Genomic DNA, 20,722 nt, shown 5'->3' with positions numbered 1-20,722 from the left:
ATTTTATAAAATTTATAATATTATTTATAATACTTTATAAATTTCCTCCAAAATAATCGACTACATTACCATATTACATTATAATAAATCTGTAACTCCTAAAGGTAATTCTAAATTCTCTATCGATAATTATTCAATACGTGTGATATTATAAATATAAAACTATACGAAGCATCCAAAGTATCTCATCACGAATGAAATAAAGCTCCGTTAAGTTTTCAGACTTGGCAAAAGTTAAACGAAGCAATTTCGTCGCATTTCGTGGGGTGCAGGGGGGGTGGTGGTGTACGAAACGTCGGCACGTGAGGCCTCTTCCGGCGCGGTGGATGGCGGCCAGCTGGTATGCGACTCCGTCGAGCCGCCATTCGCACTCATTTTCGTCGTTCCCCTTTTGGCGGGGCGCGCATACGCCGCAGGTCGAAAGTTCGTGCGACCGTGCTCGATTATTTTCAACCCGGAACGAGGCTGGCCTTTAGAAATTCCTTGACGTGTCTCGTCAGACACGACCCTATCTTCTGCATCTGGCTCGCAGAGGCTCTTATCGATCCGATCGTGATCGCTACGGGACCCGGGCGTAGAATGTCATTTGATTATATGCAGAATGCAAATGTTCACAAACGAGATGTTGCATTCTTTCTCGTGTTGGCGACTCGAAAACGAGAGGTACACGTGTCGTGATACACGACGGTGGATGTTTAACGCGACCGAATATGTTGATTATTCCGTTGTCGAGAGTGTGAAACTTGAAAATTGAGATCAGCCAATGATTCTGTTATATATCCTCGCTAATATCCGCGTACCAGAATATTGAACACTTGGTGGTACAACAGTGATTCGATTCGATATGCACGTCGCATTGTAATTGAGTTGCTCTCAGAGTATAGTATCGATTAAAGAGAACGCGTATAAGGAGGAGTCAGGAGGTTGAGCACTAAGCGGATCAACTTCAACGAAGGCGCAACGCTTGAAAAATACCGCCTGCCACCTCGTGTTTTTCTGGCCTAGGAATTATACCGACCTCGGCCTGCAAATGGATCAGCAGATAAAACGTTTCGATAAATCTTCCCGTCGTTTTGCATGTCAGTCGAAGATGGCGATGATTCGGGATTAATCGCGGCTCGTCACTCCTAATATAGCCAAGAATGGAGGAAAAAAGAAACGATGGTGGATCGGTGATGAACGATGTGATTAGTTACAAGATCTGTGGGTGAAAAACACACGGATGGAGCGAGGTGGCAACGCAACCGGACTGTTCTAGAGGACACCTATCTAAGGATAAGCGTCTCTGGCTCGAGTTACCATTACCTTACTTTATGCTCGAGCAGGAATAAAGAAATCTCATCAAAATTTCATGAGGTTCGTGGCAGGAACAGCGATCTTTTTTTCTTTCTTGTTTTTACAGCCATCGAGTACTGTGCCTGTCAGGTGATAACGAGACATTCGTTTTTCATTCGTTTAACACGCGAAATTGTTATTGAGAGACTTTAATTCGAGGGTGACGCGTAGAATTTTCTGAGCACAAGCTTATTAATTATTAGAAATTTGACTATCATTTTGGCTGTCATCTTTGAAGAATACTTTTATATTTGAACTGAAAGCACGTTTGAATTAAATGGTCCTGAATTAATTGTAAAACTGTCTACCAGTAGTAGTTGTTTCTTTAAGTACAATTACACATCTCACTAATTTACGTAAAATTACGTACTAACTAAATTACATAACCACTTAGAAGTCTCTTTCAAAAGTATACTAAAAGCACAAAATTTTATCAAATCATTCTGAATTGATCGAATATATTCATAATTGCCATTTTTAACAGCATTTCTTCGTCTGAGAATGGTTACATTGGTAAAATTGGGACACAACTCAAGAAATAATTATACTATCCTAACCTAATTGACCATCAATCGTCTTCATGCGATTTCATGTTTTCGTGAACAGAATTGCAAAGACAAAGACTAGCCCTGAATTAAATCACCAAATTTCCCATAAAAATTCGCAGTCGACCACGAAACCATATCTTACCATTTTTCATCCTCGAACCTAACCTCTCAAAACTTCGTTGAAAACATTATGAATTTAAAAGCATTAGAAAATCAGCGATCGAAAATATTCATATAATTTCATATTTTTATGAATAAAACTGAAGAAACAAAGGATTGTCCTGAATTAAATCTCCAAATTTCTCATGAATGCACAGTCGACAATCATGAAATTATCTTTCATTCTCAGAATAAGTTTTCGAAACAATTTCCTCAAAAATTCGCTGAAACATTTAAAAATATCAGAAAATCAGCAATTAAAAATATTCACGTGATTTCATTTTTCTTTTTTTTTTTTTTTTTTGACTAATCACGAAACCATCTTTCACTATCTTTCATTCTCCGAACATGCTTTCGAACCTAACCTCTCGGAACGATTCTCTCAAAAATTCGCTGAAAAATCTAAAAGCATCAGAAAATCAACAATCAAAAATATTCACGTAATTTCATATTTTCGTGGACAGAATTGATGAAATAAAGAATTAAGAAATAGTCATGAATTAAATTCATAAACGTACAATCGATTAGTCCCGAAACCATCTTTCATTCTTCAAACGAGCTTTCGAACCTAACCTCTCGAAACGATTCTCTCAAAAATTCGCTGAAAAATCTAAAAGCATCAGAAAATCAACAACCAAAAATATTTCATATTTTCGTGAACAAAACTGAAGAAATAAAGAATTAAGATACAAAGAAATAAAGAACTAAGAAATAGTCATGAATTAAATCCATAAACGTACAGTCGACCACCATCTTTCATTCTCCAACCAATCTTTCGAACCTAACCTCTCGAAGCGATTCTTTCAAAAATTCGCTGAAAACTCTAAAAGCATCAGAAAATCAACAACCAGAAATATTTCATATTTTCGTGAACAAAACTGAAGAAAGAATAAAGAATTAAGATACAAAGAAATAAAGAACTAAGAAATAGTCATGAATTCATAAACGTACAATCGACTAGTCGCGAAGCCATCTTTCATTCTCCAAACAAGCTTTCGAACCTAACCTCTCGAAGCGATTCTTTCAAAAATTCGCTGAAAACTCTAAAAGCATCAGAAAATCAACAACCAGAAATATTTCATATTTTCGTGAACAAAACTGAAGAAAGAATAAAGAATTAAGATACAAAGAAATAAAGAACTAAGAAATAGTCATGAATTCATAAACGTACAATCGACTAGTCGCGAAGCCATCTTTCATTCTCCAAACAAGCTTTCGAACCTAACCTCTCGAAACGATTCTCTCAAAAATTCGAAAGACCAGTCCCGAATTAAATCCCGAATTATTTCCCACGAATCCATGGCACGGATCAGAGAATCAGTCGATCGAAAACTAGAGAGAGAGTGTAGTCGGTGAATTGCATTTCGCAATCGCGCGGCGTGTTCCTGATGGCTATTGGGATATTTCGGAAGCGGCCTTCGGCGAAAAGCGACCGGTCGCGTCGCGAGATACGCCTTCAGCCATATACGGATCGGACACGGTGGCGCTAATAGGAAGTGTATCCTTGCCAGGTGATCCGTTCGCGGCCACCGCGGCCGATTCCTCTGAAAAAATACTGCCATCTAGGGGAGTCCTAAGGACCGCGTTCGCTGCCACCGTCGCGTGTCCTCCAGCCCGGCCGTAGGAATCGCGGGCAATTCTTAAAATTAGTCACGCGGTCACCGCCGTCGCGCGAAGGACGAACCAGATGACTCGCACGTTCTCGCGCGTGCTTTAGGACCCGCGTGTTTCTTTTCTACCAGTTTTGGTACTTAGTTTCACGCTTGTGCAACGCCTTTCCCCCCGACGTCGAAGGTTTCCTTACGATACTTGGTCATTCCTTGTTTCTTTTCTCTCTCTCTTCACTTGAAAACTTCGACACTTGAACGACCAGCTCGGCTTTGGAAGTGACATAAAAAAAAAAAAAAAAAAAAAAAGAAGAAAACACGAAGTAAGAGGGTTTCTAGGTGAAGACATTAGGTGAAGGTTATTTTGGCCAGAAGGATGTTGGAGCCGAGCCAGGTAATTTTCCTTGCTGTTCACCTAATTTGGTCGCGGACCATTTGCAAGCGATCTACAATTGGAAATGAGCTGCTCAACTTGGTTATTATTATTGCCATGATAAAGAGCATGCAGCTTCTACTCAAACTTTTTTTGGTTATTCTCGAACGTAGCTGTCGCAATTTTGAGCTATACGAAAGACCATGGTGCATTTTTTATTTAGTATTATATTATGTTAGTCAGATTATCATTGATGTAATAAAGAGTATGTAACTTCTGCTCAATCATAGGAACATTTTTTTCTCAAATAATTTTGATACTCTCAGACGTAATTGTCACAATTTTAAATTATAATGAAGACCGTAGTGTAAGATATAGTATAAGAACAGGAACTGGATTGTATAATTTATTTAGTACATTATTAAAATTATTATTGGTATAATAAGAAAACTACAACTTCGACTCAACATTTGTTCGAATAATTTTGGATATTCTCGAATGTATCATTTTAAATGATACTATAAACAAGAACAGGCTGATTTATACAATTATTTAGTGTATTCAGGATTGTTTTACTTATTTAGTATATTATTAAGATTATCATTAATGTGTTGGTCACAGCAAAAAGAACATAACTTCTACTCAACCCTAAGAAATCTTCTCAAGCGTGATTATCGTAATTTCAAACTATATAATAAACGAAAACAGGCTGGGTTATATATAATTGTTTAATACGTTTACGACCATATAATTTATTTAGCATACGTGTTGAACGACAGGAAACGTTTGTTCAAGTGATTCCGATATCCTCAAGCGTGATTATCATAATTTCAACCTGTACTAAAGAACTATAGTAGACAAGAGTAGATTGCGTAAATTTATTTAGTACGTTATTAAAACGCGGAGCGGTTAAAAGTATAATGTCGTTCGAGGTATGTCTGTTTGGCGTGTTACGCGAGCAGAGTGGCCGCGACTGTGGAAAGGCGGCCCCGACGAAGCGCTCTTTAACGAGTGTAAAAATTACTGGCACATAAATTCATACTGCGGTTTACATACCTGGTAGCTAAAAGTTACACCGAAAGGCATTAAGGCTGGCGCATGCGCGTAACGCCTTGCACGCCGCGTTATTGAAACTGAACTTCAATCCCTCGCGTGTAAAACATTGTTACAGTTCGAATTTGAAGCTGAGCATCGCGCAACTCGATCATTTCCAGATAATTGTAAAAACTATGCACGATCAAGGTTTCTACGGACATAATTAAAAATTGGTAGGAAGAAAATTTCTTTCTTTCTTTTTTCTTTTTTATTTGGAGATAAATATAATATATATATATTATAATTATTATATATATTATATATATAATTAATATATATATAGATAATATATATATATTTGGATAATAAATATAATATATATATATTATAATTATATATATATTATATATATATTTGGATAATAAATATAATATATATATTATAATTATTATATATATTATATATATATTTGGATAATAAATATAATATATCTATTATAATTATTATATATATATATATATATAGATAATATATATATATTTGGATAATAAATATATATTATAAATATATTTGGATTATATATATATATATATATATATATATATATATATATATATATATATATATATTATATATATAATATATATATTATATATATTATATATATATATATATATATATATATATATATATATATTATAAATATAATATATATATTATATATATTATATATATATATTATAAATATAATATATATATAATAGGAGATAAATATAATATATATATTATAATTATTATATATATATATATTATAAATTTAATATATATAATGTATAGAGGTAGTACAGAGAAGATAGACATTGTTGTCGGGTGGTGGCGCTAGTTTGATCTGAACTGCAGCGACCTCTACTTCGAAGAATTTAAATCAACATCTATGTTAAATCGTTCCGTCGAGATGTGTATTTAATATAAACAATAGAATATTTAAAAAATTGTTAGTAATTTTATTATCACCATGGGAATGTATGCATATCACCATGGTAATGTTAACACACACTTGTATATATTGCAACCATAGTAGAAATTATTTATTCGTTATTTAACTTCCATTATTTAATCCTCATTAAATTATTAGTAATTATATGTATATATTTTGTTATATTGATAATATTTTCATATAAACAACTGAAATTAATTACGGAGTTATTATTTATTTGTAGTGATGTTAATTTATTTATCATCTCAGTAATCACTCGCAGAACTTTAAGTTTCGGAGAGCGAAACATTTCGGGAAATATATATAGACTCGATTGAGAGAAAAGCTGCACGATCGATGTTGACAAAGTGAAGACAATTAAAAATACTGCAGTCAGTGTTGCAGTTTGAATATCTTATGCAATTTTCGCGTAAGAAATCCTATACGAGGAACTTCCTGTATCCTCGAGACTCTTAGGCTTAGGCGACCACCGGTCGAGAAGAAACGCGCGTTTGTTACATTGAAGCTCGCCCGAACAGCGGCAAAAAGGAAGCTGGAGCTCATTACGCTGCGCCAGGTTACACGTTTTCCCAAGTACTAAGTATCCCTAAGGTGGCAAGAAACGGCCGGTCGCGAGTCCTCGCGGTGGACACTGGGATAGAAGGAGGAAAGGACGTGGCGACACGTTCGAATCAAGAGATCATTTGAGGCCACGCGCGACTCTCCTGGGCAAAAAGTTCCGCGTCGTTGCATTGGGAATCGTCGTGTCACGACGTGCCATCGTAATTATCGCGACAGTGGTACGGAGAGAATTAATTACTTAGATTGCCGGTTAAATGGAAACTTGTTTCATTCACTTAATTACCCCTCCCATCATATCACAGCTTACAGACACTTTGGATATATTCGGACGGGAGGGCTTTTGGAATGTGAAGTCTCCTAAAAATTGAAGATCAATATCATTGATGATCAATGAATGCTTCAATTGAAGAATAAGGATTAAATATTTCATCAATAAAATATGAAATTTTTAATGAAGGATAACAAATTATTAATAAAATAAATATTTATGGAATTAATGTTCAGATAATTTCAATTATATGATTTTTTTAATAATGATAGAATTTAAAAATTTATTTAATATTAAATCTATAATAAGATGTAATGTTAACGAAATAATTGTAACAGTAAATAATATAATAAAATTATGAAATGAAATTAAATTATCTGAATATAAAGAATTTGAGTGTCTTGAAATGTAATTATATTTCATGTTGAAATTTGAACGAAAAATTGAACGAAATAGAAGTGTAAGTGTAACTGACATTGTATTTTCAAATTGATTGTTTATACGTATACCTAATGCAAATATATATTTATACGCAATTATTTAGAGTTATCAATCTTCGTATATATATATATATATATATATATATATATATCTAGCAATGATCACAAACAAAATAGAAGTATAAGTAAATTATTTTATTGTATGCTGATATTATATCTTCAAATTCATTACCTACACAATATAAGTGTTTATTTATACGCAATTGTCCAGAATTATTCATTTTCATCTATATTTCTAGCAAAGATCACAAACTATGTTTTCAATATTATTATGTTCTCAAATTAATTATCTATACAATATAAATATATAAATATATATATATACACAATATAAATAAATAAATATATATATATAATGGTTACTGTGCTAGGTTCCTTTTTTTTCTTGTTTCATTATAAATTTAATACATTTTCATTTACGAAAATGTAAGCGATTTCATGTATTTAAAGTAAATTAAACCACTACATGTTAAACTACGTTAAAATATAAATTTTAATTTAAATTGACAATTATAACGAGATTGCGAATTTTTGTGTATTTAGCAGTTTAAAATATTAGAAATATTAAACAATGTTTAAACAATTATAGAAGAAAATTTATTGTTTAATTGTTACAAATAAATTATTGGAAATATTTGATAATGTTTAAACAATTGTAAAAGAGAATTTATTGTTTAATTGTTGCAAATAAATTATTAGAAATATTAGATAATGTTTAAACAAGTAGAATATTCAGAAATATTATTTAAAAACTCACTCCTAAATTTTGATCGATGTGCACGCGACGAAAGTTCGATTGATAATGAGTCTCCGTACCGCTGAAGGTTAATCTAATGTTTCGATCGTCAATGACCCGGAACTGTTGATAATTTTTTCTTTTAGTATTTCGAAACAGTTTCTCTATTATACTAATCAATAGTTTTTAGATTTCTATCGTAAAGTTACACTTTTATAAATATGTTACAATGTCAAATGTAATAATTTAATAATTTTTTTGTCTATAACTAGCTAAAACGAAATTTACACTTTCATGATATTAATTATTAAGTTACAACTGCACTATTAACATATAAGCACAGCATATAAAAATTGTCGTTTGTTTATTGTTTCAGACAGCAAAAAATATATGTATCGTGTAACTATCTTTTCCGTTATTGTAAATAAAATAATCTAATTATTATAAATGAATTAGTGAAAGTATGAAATAATGCTTGGGGATTTAATCACTGATTCAATTGTTATAAATAGTTAAAATTGTTAAATAATATACAAAATTATCATCGAAATGCATTATTTTGTAGTTTGAATAATTCATTTGAAAGAAATTATTTTATTTCTACAATATTTCTAGACGTTATTTAATAATTTTCACAACTTTTCTATCAAACGATTAAACAATTAAATAAATTACTTTATTCAATAATTCAAAGTCATTTCTCTTCAATACATTGTTCAAGATTGTTATAAATTATTAGTTAAATATTTTAAGTAACACTTAGAAACGTTACAGAAGAGAATTTATTGCTTAATTGTTGCAAGTAAATTATTAGAAATATTAAATAATGTTTAAACAATTAGAATATTCAGAAATATTATTTAAAAATTCACTGCGAAAGTTTCATCTTATTCAACTTATAATGACCTTTTCCCAGCTAGACTTTCAGATAAAGTCAGTGATGCACAGCAGATGGTAATCTTTGTCAACGCTTCCGAAAACACTTTTTCTATTCAGCAATCTGCAATTTTACAGTTTTATTGCTTCATAGCCTCCATTAATTTAAGGCAACAATAAATACTGTAATTTCTATATTTTTTACAAAGTGAAACTACGTTTGCACGGTTAGTTTCTTACAATTTCTGTTGACATACACATATATACCCCAATATCTTTACCTATACTCCTATTAACGATCACAAACAAAATATAAATAAATTTAATTATGTACAATTTATTAGCAATAACAGATTAGTGAAATATTGAACGTCTGTTTCCAAATTGAATACAAAAGGGACAAGAGGTCAACTGAAATGGACATCGCCCTTTAAAAAAAAATACGAATTACAAACTAACAGACGAGTTGATTGATTTATTGTTTGGAAATTCTCTCCCACCCCCCAAGTGGGAGAAGCTGATTTACTTTCTCGCCAGAGTGTGTCCCATTGCTCCCGTTTCTCGTGACTAAACCCCCCCTCCCGATATATGTGCAACGTGGAATCCTCCTTTAGAAAATCTCGCGGTTTTATTTTTTTCCTGCGGCTAACGATCGCGATAGCGATGAAGAGAAGAGAAGGACGAGGAGGTGGCAGAAGTGAAAAAACGACGGAAAGCAGGCGGCTGCTCTGGCCGCTTTCTTGCGATCGGTGCCCTTCAATTACCCGAGCAGTGTATTTTAAGAAATCGCCGCCTCACCCCCCTTTTTCCCGAACAGCATGACTTTTCGCATTCCTCTCGATTAATACATGGATACACGGAGATACTGCCTTCGCGGCCGCGTACCGTTAAATCGAAATAAAAGGGAGCGAGACGGGGTGGGGGAGGAGTGAACGTTCGTCAGGACGGAGGAGCGATAATTGGCACTCGGGGTTTGAGGCTCCTCGTGGCTCGGTCGAGTGCCATTACAACCCGCGAGCCCTCGTGCATCGCGACAAATGAGGCGAAACGCTGGCCAGGTCTTCCCCGAGCAAATAGCCCGAGAAAGTTTCCGTATCTAGCCGGCTTCTTTGGTGGGCCGCCATTTCAGGGATGGCCAGTTCGTTCGTCCGCGATTCGGGAACGTTTTCAAAAATATGGGACGAGCACAAGGAAAACTATAACAATAACGGTAGTATCGGTTATTACAATTCATCTGTAGTTGTAACTTTAGTTGTGTTTGAATGTAACAGATGTGCAGAAGCTAGGTGTAGCCATATTTTATTTTTCAAAGCCCCCCCACCAATTTTGTAGATACTGTAGATGATGATTAATCTCGATCATGGTGCTACAAATTTAAATGATAACGTCATATTTAATTTTGACAATTTATGTAAAAATATTGTCAATGTAACAAAATATATATTGACTAAAAATATTTAATGATTAATGATGAATGATGAATATACAATACAGTAATATATATATAAAAATGTATAATACAATATATACATATATAATTAATTTAAATAATAACGCCATATTTAATTTTGACAATTTATACAATAAAATATTGTCAATGTAACAAAATATATGTTGATTAAAAATATTTAATAATTAATGATGAATGACAAATATACAATACAATAATATATATATAAAAGTATAATACAATATATATATATAATTAATTTAAATAATAACGCCATATTTAATTTTGACAATTTATGTAAAAATATTGTCAATGTAACAAAATATATATTGACTAAAAATATTTAATAATTAATGATGAATGATAAATATACAAATCAATAATATATATATATAATTAATTTAAATAATAACGCCATATTTAATTTTGACAATTTATATAAAAATATTGTCAATGTAACAAAATATATATTGACTAAAAATATTTAATAATTAATGATGAATGATAAATATACAATACAATAATATATATATAAAAATGTATAATACAATATATATATATATAACTAGTTTAAATAATAACGCCATATTTAATTTTGACAATTTATATAAAAATATTGTCAATGTAACAAACTATATATTAACTAAAAATTAATGATGAATGATAAATATACAATAGAATAATATATATATATAAAAATGTATAATACAATATATATATAAATTATTGTAAGTTAATATTACTATCTGCAGATTGTTAAATCTCACTTTGCGAATATTTAAATTAAATCTATTGAACTTTTTTCTTTTTTTTCGTTTTTTCCGGTGGAGTCTTCATCCTCCTGCAAGCTTCAATTTCGATTCTATCTCTTTAGGATTCGTTCTAAAATTGCGATCCAGCAATTCCTGTACACTGACGCGTCTAATTTAGTTTATTGCGAGCCGAACGAGCCTCCAGTGGTTTTTCGCGACGAAGTCTCGGGACAGCGGAGAATAACAGAGAGCGACGATATTGCCGCGGCGTGACGACGATCGAAGCCAGCGATCCATGGACCACGGTGCCGATATTACGAACAGTTTTGCGGCATCAAGGCCGCCTCCTTACTCGAGATCTTGTCTCTCACGATGACTCACGCCTAGGCTGGCTGTTGCCTCGCCGTGGCACTCTCTCTCTCTCTCTTCCTCTCTCTCTCCTCTTAAATCGCCAGAGTACGGAAAGAAGCGAGCGACAACGACAACAACAACGACGACGACGACGACAACGACGACGGTTAAATAGAGATCGAGAGACCAAGCGAGGAAAAAGTGAGAGCGGTTCTCCAGGCGAGCTTTACACGTTTAACATAGTTTATAGACACATCGTGCATCTTAACCGTTAGATCTAACGTTGTTGGATCGATTATGAAACGGACCCTGAGCAGGAAGAAGCTTGGCTGTCCTCCGGGTGAGCAACATAATGTTAGTCCAGATACTTTGGCAATTCGAGTGTTTCTTACTGATGGTCGAATCATTTAATTTAGGGATGGCAAGAGTTCAAGGCAGGAATTGGATCGAGAAAAATCGTCAGGGATCGATTTAATTTTGGCAAAGCAATGGTTTTTTTTTTTTCCTTCTTTGAATTTGAATGTTGAACATGCAGAAGCTGTATCGATCAGCTCCGACAGTCAATAGAAAACATAGGGAAAATATGTTTCTCTTCATGGTTATTTGTTTCATTTGTTAATAAACTCAGTAATAAAGTTCAATCAATTATTTCTTTTTAACATGGAGAAGAATTTTTTTTTGCATCAAACTGCAATATTTTCTCAGTATTTTTAAGCATATTTAAATGAATTTTTTTCTCGTTATTTTTAAGCGACCCGGGCAAAGCAAATGACAAGTTTGTTACTTCTCAATCATTTCCATCCAGCGATATCGTACCGACGTGTTCAAAAGAAAAAGAGAACGACGAATTATTGTACACGGTTCGGTCACTCGTTACGGTCAGCGCGAGCCAGTTGCCAGCGCACGGGGTTAAAACGAGTTGAACGCTAATCGCCAGACTGCCGGAATGTTTAGGCAAATGTATTTTTATATGCCTATTCTGTGTGCACGGAAAAATACGCAAACATGGCGCACGTTCAAATATGCAAAATGATGTAACAACGAATATAAAAAATAATTCTTTGTACAAATAATAAATGAAAAAATATGCACGGACAAAAAATATACGAATATACGAAAAGTAGATGAAACATCAAATAATAAATAAAACATCCACAGTTATATATTTAATCACTCTAGTCCAGATATACTCAAATCAAAGAGTGAAGTTGATCAATTTGGCTTACAAATAATAACTACTACCATTATTATTATTATTATTATTATTTTTTACAAAAAGAGCGAGTTTTCCGCGAGAACGGTGAAGCGAAACTCACGTGATTGCAAAATCCTCCGACGATGATAATCTCCGGAGTGCCGCGCGATTGCTTCCTGATGGGAAATTGGAGCGGGATTTATTTGGCACCGCGTTTATTTTCAACGGTTGTAAACAAGGCTGTCGTTGATTCGCGATTACGCGGAAAGGTGAAAGTCGCGATTAGCGTTCACCGGGCTCGCGTCGGACCTCGGACTAATCGAAGCCCGGATCGAGAGTGCCCACTTGAACGAGTGGGCGAGGACATTATCTGTCGAACTTTGCGAATTTCAGCGAAAAATCCTCGTCGTCGATTCGTCAATTTTTATCTCTACAAATAGGTGAAATCTTTCAGAATTTATGGCGGTGTTGCAAGCATTGCAGGCAGTGAAATTTAGGCACGAGTGAACGTTTAAAAAATTGGCGTTCACGCCAGGCACTTCACTTCAGCAGCAAAGGAGCAAACCAAAAAATGGGCAAACTGTAATTAAAAATTAAAATTAATATTAACATTAACATTATTATTAATGTATAATATTAATATTAATACTAATACCAAAATTAATATTAATATTAATGCTAAAATTAATATTAATATTAAACATTATTATTAATGTATAATATTAATATTAATACTAATAGCAAAATTAATACTAATATCAAACTTCGGCAATATTAATGCCAATACCAATATTAATACTAATACCAAACTTTGGCAATATTAATGCCAAAATTAATACTAATACCAAAATTAATATCAATATTAATGCTAAAATTAATATTAATATTAACATTATTATTAATGTATAAAATTAATATTAATACCAATACCAAAATTAATATTAACATTATTATTAATGTATAATATTAATATTAATACTAATACCAAAATTAATGTTAATATCAAATTTTGGCAATATTAATGCCAATACCAATATTAACACTAATACCAAACTTTGGCAATATTAATGCCAAAATTAATACTAATACCAAAATTAATATCAATATTAATGCTAAAATTAATATTAATATTAACATTATTATTAATGTATAAAATTAATATTAATACCAATACCAAAATTAATATTAACATTATTATTAATGTATAATATTAATATTAATACTAATACCAAAATTAATGTTAATATCAAATTTTGGCAATATTAATGCCAATACCAATATTAACACTAATACCAAACTTTGGCAATATTAATGCCAAAATTAATACTAATACCAAAATTAATATCAATATTAATGCTAAAATTAATATTAATATTAACATTATTATTAATGTATAAAATTAATATTAATACTAATACCAAAATTAATATTAATATTAATACTAATACCAAAATTAATATTAATATTAATACTAATACCAAAATTAATATTAATATTAATGCTAAAATTAATACTAATACCAAACTTTGGCAATATTAATGCCAATACCAATATTAATACTAATACCAAAATTAATATTAATATTAATGTTAAAATTAATATTAATATTAACATTATTATTAATGTATAATGTTAATATTAATGCCAAAATTAATATTAATGCTAAAATCAATATTTTTATTACAAATCGGAAAGTTTTCTTTTTTTTTTTAAATATTTTGAGACTTTCAAATTCGTTTGCGTCAATTTTTAACGTTCAATTTCGATCGCTACTCTCGCAGTCGTCGTCCGTGCGCGGACGTGACTGAGAACAAGCGAAGGAAACTGATCGTGAGAGAAAGGAAAGCAAAATTGTTCGATCCTCGTTGTTGCTGGTCAAATCCGAGGCGCGTGGATCGCGGCAAAAAGGCGGGAAAGTACCGAAGGTTGTCCGCGGAATTTCGACAAGTGACAACGACACAGGCATACTGATTTTGCGAAACGAAACGCGGCGGTTCCTGCGTTATGGCGGACGATACGTCTCGCGGACGTGGCCTCGCATGCGAATGCTCGTTTGTCCGTAAGATTATCCATACGGTGTGCTTTTCTGTACGCGAACTGTGGCCGCGGTTTAAATTAAATTTACTTAAAAAAAAGAACTAGAACTATTAATAAATAGGACAAACATTTAATTTCTGATATATATTTATTTATTTAATTTCTAATTATATTTATTTATTTAATTACTAATATATATTTATTTTTTTTTATTTTACAAAAAAGAAAAATAATAATACATGTAATACATGTATATTTAGATCATTTACTTTCGAGATAATTAAAATTATGAAAATAAATTAATTCACCCTGACGACAAAAGGTATAAAATAAATTTTACTTATTCATTCTCATTACTTTGAGCTATTAATAATATTATTAATTTTTAATTGTTACTGAAATATATCTTTATTATAATACTTTATTTAATTATATTGATTTCAAATTATATATATATATTCATATGTGATTGAAACCAGTTTCAAATTCGTTCCAGTTCAAATTTTTTATATAATAAAAAATTTCAAATTAATTGAAACAATTTTTTATTAATTTAATTTCAATATTTTACTTTATATAAAATATTACTAATTTATTTAAATTAAACTTTATTCTAATTTAATTTAAAATATTAAAAAATTAATCTATGTTTTCATCAAAATATATACTTTCGTTATTTATTTGTAAAAATAATTTTGTTAATATATTTTATAACTTTAATTAATTATCGTTCGTAGTTTCGTTCCTTTCCCTTTCTCTTGTTCAAAATACGCGCGCGCGCGCGCATAGAAGTGGCATTGCAGGTCACAGTTTAAAGTAGAAGATGTACAGTCATTGTCAGACCTACTTGGCAACTCCTCGCCACCGTGTTTCTCTTTTTACACCAATTAATCCTTTCACTGTCAGTCAAAACAGAATAACTCGCGTCACGCTTCGTCTTTCGTTTTTTTTCCTTTACTTCCACGAACGGACCATTCTCAAAATATCATTTATTTGCCAAAGTTGTTGTTGTATCTCAGAACAGTTGTATCTCAGTTGTTTGATGAAAATCAATATGAACATTATTCGATAATGGTATTACGCATGCGTTTTTTAATTCCCCATTATCTCTAGGGAGATTAATTGGATTTCGATTCATCAGTGATCGGCAATAATTCAGTTTATTTCCCCGTTCTACTCGGAACTGAAGTATTCCTTTCGACTGCAATCGTAAATCTAGTATTAACGAGACAATAGAGAATCCTTCGCGTCGGGAGGGACAATAAGAAGTTACACCTTTCTAATGAATCATCTCGTTCTGTTGAAACTTCGTCTAGAAGAAATAGCAAATACCGAGTATGTAGAAAATGTGCTTACACTAATCATTAGACTTTAACTTCGTTCAAGAATTTACGACGTTCCTGTTATTACAACCTGTATCAATCGTCCACTTAGCTTTTTTTCTTTTTTTTTTTTTTTTCTTTTCTAAAGGTAGAAAAGTTTTGATGCTATTTATTTTTTCGTTCCTCATAGTTATAAAAATCAGAATCTATCATTGACAAGACAATTAAGAATCTAGAACTTATCGCGAGATGTATCGAAGGAGATAACAAGTTGCACGTTCCCGTCATATTTAATGAATCATCTTGTTTAATGAACGCGCTATGCACACGTATTAAACACGATTGCTTAGAACGTCAATTAATCAATTCTGAATCACGATTAAAACATCGTGATTGTAAGTCGCTCTTTGTCGCCATTTTCCTTGTTTCGGCTAACGAACGGGCGATATTTATATAATTATTTGTAAATCTAGAGAACTTGGAAATTATTTGATATTCAGTGCAAAAACTTTCGTGTTAAATACGACAGAGACAAGGATATTATTGAAAACTGGGTTTTCATTTTCTGGACTTCCACGATCCTCTCTCATTTCTCAATTTTGACAAAATCCCTGGTGTTGTTAAATTTAAAAAATCTTACTTATTTCATGCGTTCGTTACTGTTGAACATTTTGCCGATAAAAGGATGTTGAAGTGATCAAAACAGTATAGTACAGCGATTGGTATCGAGTATAGATCCAGATTAAAATTTTTATTTTAAGCCAAGGTTTAGGTTTGCTTGTGTACAGAATAAAATGATTCGCCAATAGGTTTTTCTTCCTGTTAAAGCTAATGGTCAAGTTATTATAGACGTCTGCTGTTACAGTGTGATTTTCATCTTAGCGTTCAGAGTTCACACGACTCTTCCACTTGATATTCTTTCACCCTGATTTCTCGATAATTCGTTGATAAAACATTCCAATTCATTTCACTCGCCGACCTAATACATGGATCGTCACTTTCTATAGAGTCGCTGGGCACTAGATTGGAGAGACGGCCTTGCGAAAGACAAATCGCAGGTAGCCGCGATATTGTATACGTACAACCGGATATAATATACAGGGTGTTTCGTAACTTGTGGGAGCTGATTGTACGTCTAAAACTAATGAAAAAAAGTCATATAAATATATGTCCTGTCTGTCTTCGTTTATGAGATACAATGAATTTTATAAACAGAGCAAACTCTAGTAAGCTAGTTTTACCAGGGATGGTAAATATTCAACTTTCATAATAATCATAATTGGGACGAAGAAAGCCCACACGTTATTGTGCATTCAAGACATCAACGCCAGTTTAGTTTAAACGTATGGGCAGGAATGATTGATAAATTTTTAATTGGACCTTTTTCTCTCGATGGGAAACTAACAGGCACAAAGTACGTTGATTTCTTGAGCACGCGTTTACACGAAATATTAGAGGAAGTTCCAAGTCGATATTAGACTTCGTATGCGGTTTGTGCATGATGGAGCTACGCCGCATTTTAGCCGAGTGGCCAGGCAATTTTTAAATCAACACTTTGCTAATAAATGGATTGGTCGTTGAGGTCCTATTTGCATGGCCTGCTCGTTCTCCGGATTTGAATCCATTAGATTTTCATTTGTGGGGACATTTAAAATCTATTGTATAGGCAACATCGATTGAACATGCTGAAATACTACGAAATAGAATAGAGCAAGGCTTCCGACAAATTCGAGAAACACCAGGAATGATAGAGAGTGTAACCAGATGAATGACAAGACGCGTGGCAGGATTGTCTTCAAATGCAACGTGGTCATTTCGAGCATCTTTTTGTAAAAGTAATTAAAACAGAGAATTCATTATATCTCATAAACGAAGACAGATAGGACGTATATTTACATGACTTTTTTTCATTATTTTCGGGTACCACAAGTTACGAAACACACTGTATATATACGTATGATACGTTCGTAGGCATCGTGGGCAGCCTTGCCGCGACGTCCATGTCGGAAAACACCTGTATTTCAACGGCCTAGAGCAGCAGATAATCGTTTACGTTTCTTCCGCGAAACGTTGCGAAACGATTGTCCACCGGTAACCTGCAATCGGCATCCAGATGCATGGTCGAACGTCACCGACGACGTTGTCATCAGACGACAAAACTCGACCATTTGTTACCGAGACTAGCCAACGACTAAGTTAGTTTCAACGAAACGTCGACTTCGAAAAATATTTCTGTTCCACGTGGAATTTTCGGATTTTCACCGGGGGGGGGGATTGTTCAATGCTAGCGAAGTTGCTCACTAGATTGAAATTGGGGTTGAATTGTTAACGAAACTAAAAAACTCGTGTAAGAGAGACTCTGAGAATCTGTATTTTTCTAACAAGTATAACGAGGTACATTCAACTTCAAACAATTGTGACTACACTGGAAAATTTATTATTTCGTTGTTAAAAAGTTTTACTTTCTTAAATGGAGACGAGTAATTTCAGTGTCAAAAAGGAGACATTTAATGGAGACAGATTTGAGGTACATTCAACTTTAAACAATTGTGACTACACTGGAAAATTTATTATTTCATTGTCAAAAAAGTTTCACCTTCTTAAATGGAGACGAGTAATTTCGACGGCTATCGAGAATTTGATTGAAGTTGTTTCAAAACGTGTATTTATTATTTTTGATAAAATCTCGCGAATCCTTGAGCGATCGAATATGAAGCGGTCTCCAAGATCTTGAGAGAAAATATTCTTTGCTCTTAGCAATCTTTATCGAGACGTCCGACAGTTTTTCATTTTCTTTCGCTGACGAATTTACGGACGATAACTCCGTAGGGTGCATTTTTATCAACGGCGGAGCCGTGGTTGTGTTGGTGTTCGACACCACCCGTGGCGAGAGGCGGATTCTAAAAAACGCGAGACGGCCGCGGCCAAAGGAAGGAAGGAAAAAGCGGTCGTTGCCAAAAAAGACGCGCCTGTATCAGATACACAATCGATGCTACGGGAAAAATAAGGTACACGGATGAGCTCATTATCGATTCGGCATCGGAATTGCTCAATTTGCCCTTTCTGGGGCCCACATATACCTTTGCTCGACATAAATGCCTCGAGATAATATCGTGTAAAGATGTTGTCTTATTTGTAATTTCTGTCCCGACATACAAAGTCCCGCGCTTCTTTTCCCCGATGAGAAATGCTCGTTTGTATCTACAATACGGTACAAAAGTTGGCAATCGATTCTAATGTATTTGTGGCTTTTGAAAGAAAATGAAATTAAAAGTAATCCTAATAATTTTGGAACTTTTTTCTAGATGTGCTTGTTTTCGAAATATATTCACATATTTGTTCTTTACTTTTACAACACAACTTTACTTTACATAACAATCCTTTTTTTTTTTTTTTGTTTGATGGATTAAGAATGACTTTATGGATTATTGAATTCATTTTATATAAAATTATTCTTGAAATTATTTTATATATAAATTATTTCTTGAAATTATTTTATATATAAATTATTTCTTGAAATTATTTTATATATAATAAAAAGACAATCGTAATGCTTCGTTTGAAAAATATGAAATTTACAGAGATATCTTGAATAAATATAAACTAGTAAGTGCAATCTAATCTGCAGCAACATTTTATGGAAATTCAAATTCTTCTTTTCTATCGAGAAATCTAAATTTTCGCTTGATAACTGATTCCAAATTTTTGGAAACTGGTAGTTTTAACACATACCATGTGTCTGTACTATATTTGTGATAAAAGAAATAGTGTAGTATAATAATAAAAATAATATAATTCACTCACCTTGATCATCTGTGACAAATTGTATTCATTAAATTAAAAGAGAATAAATTTCAAAATATCTACATTCTACCAATTGAAACTCAACAATTACTTTATTATAATGATAATATAATTAAATGATAAAGTGGTATATGTCTGTGGTTGAGAGTATCAAAGTTGGTAAAATAAATTCCTGAATTTTGCACCGAGTTATCGATTGGTAAAAAAATGAAACTCGACGCTGCGCGGATGGTAATGAAATATACTATTGATAATATCTTGATCGATAATGTAGAAATTACACAATTGGTTAACCTTTATGGTAACTAAAAAAAAAACAGATTTCTTTTTACGATCAAAAAAACTGGATCGATGAAACTCTAAAGAATTTAATATTCTACAGCATTCGTGGAATATAAATCGATTTGACATGTTCGAAACAAACATTTAACTTCTTCAATCCTTACTTCTCTTTCCTCAATGTTCTTTATAAATTACGAAATTATGACGAATTATATCGAACGCTAATTGCAAATTATGAAATACATCACAAGTTATGTCGCGTGTATCAATCGTACATTAAATAACAAAATCAAATGTTACCAAATTTCTACGAGGTTCCAACCAGTCGACCGTTATTATTCCTAGCGCCATGTTTCAAATTTTCACACGAGCCATGGACCACGACATTCTTATATTCACCAAATAATCTGCACAAAAGAGAATCTAAGAGTTAAAATTATATCGGAATAAAACGATAATCGAGATTCAATTTTGTTTCGAAAACTGAGAATATCTATCATTGATGCCCACTAAGCTATGTACTGGTAATGCTAA

This window comes from Frieseomelitta varia, unplaced genomic scaffold (genome assembly GCF_011392965.1).
Source record: "Frieseomelitta varia isolate USP_RPSP 00005682 unplaced genomic scaffold, Fvar_1.2 scaffold_266, whole genome shotgun sequence".
NCBI lineage: Eukaryota > Metazoa > Arthropoda > Insecta > Hymenoptera > Apidae > Frieseomelitta > Frieseomelitta varia.
This window is presented reverse-complemented; position numbering follows the sequence as displayed.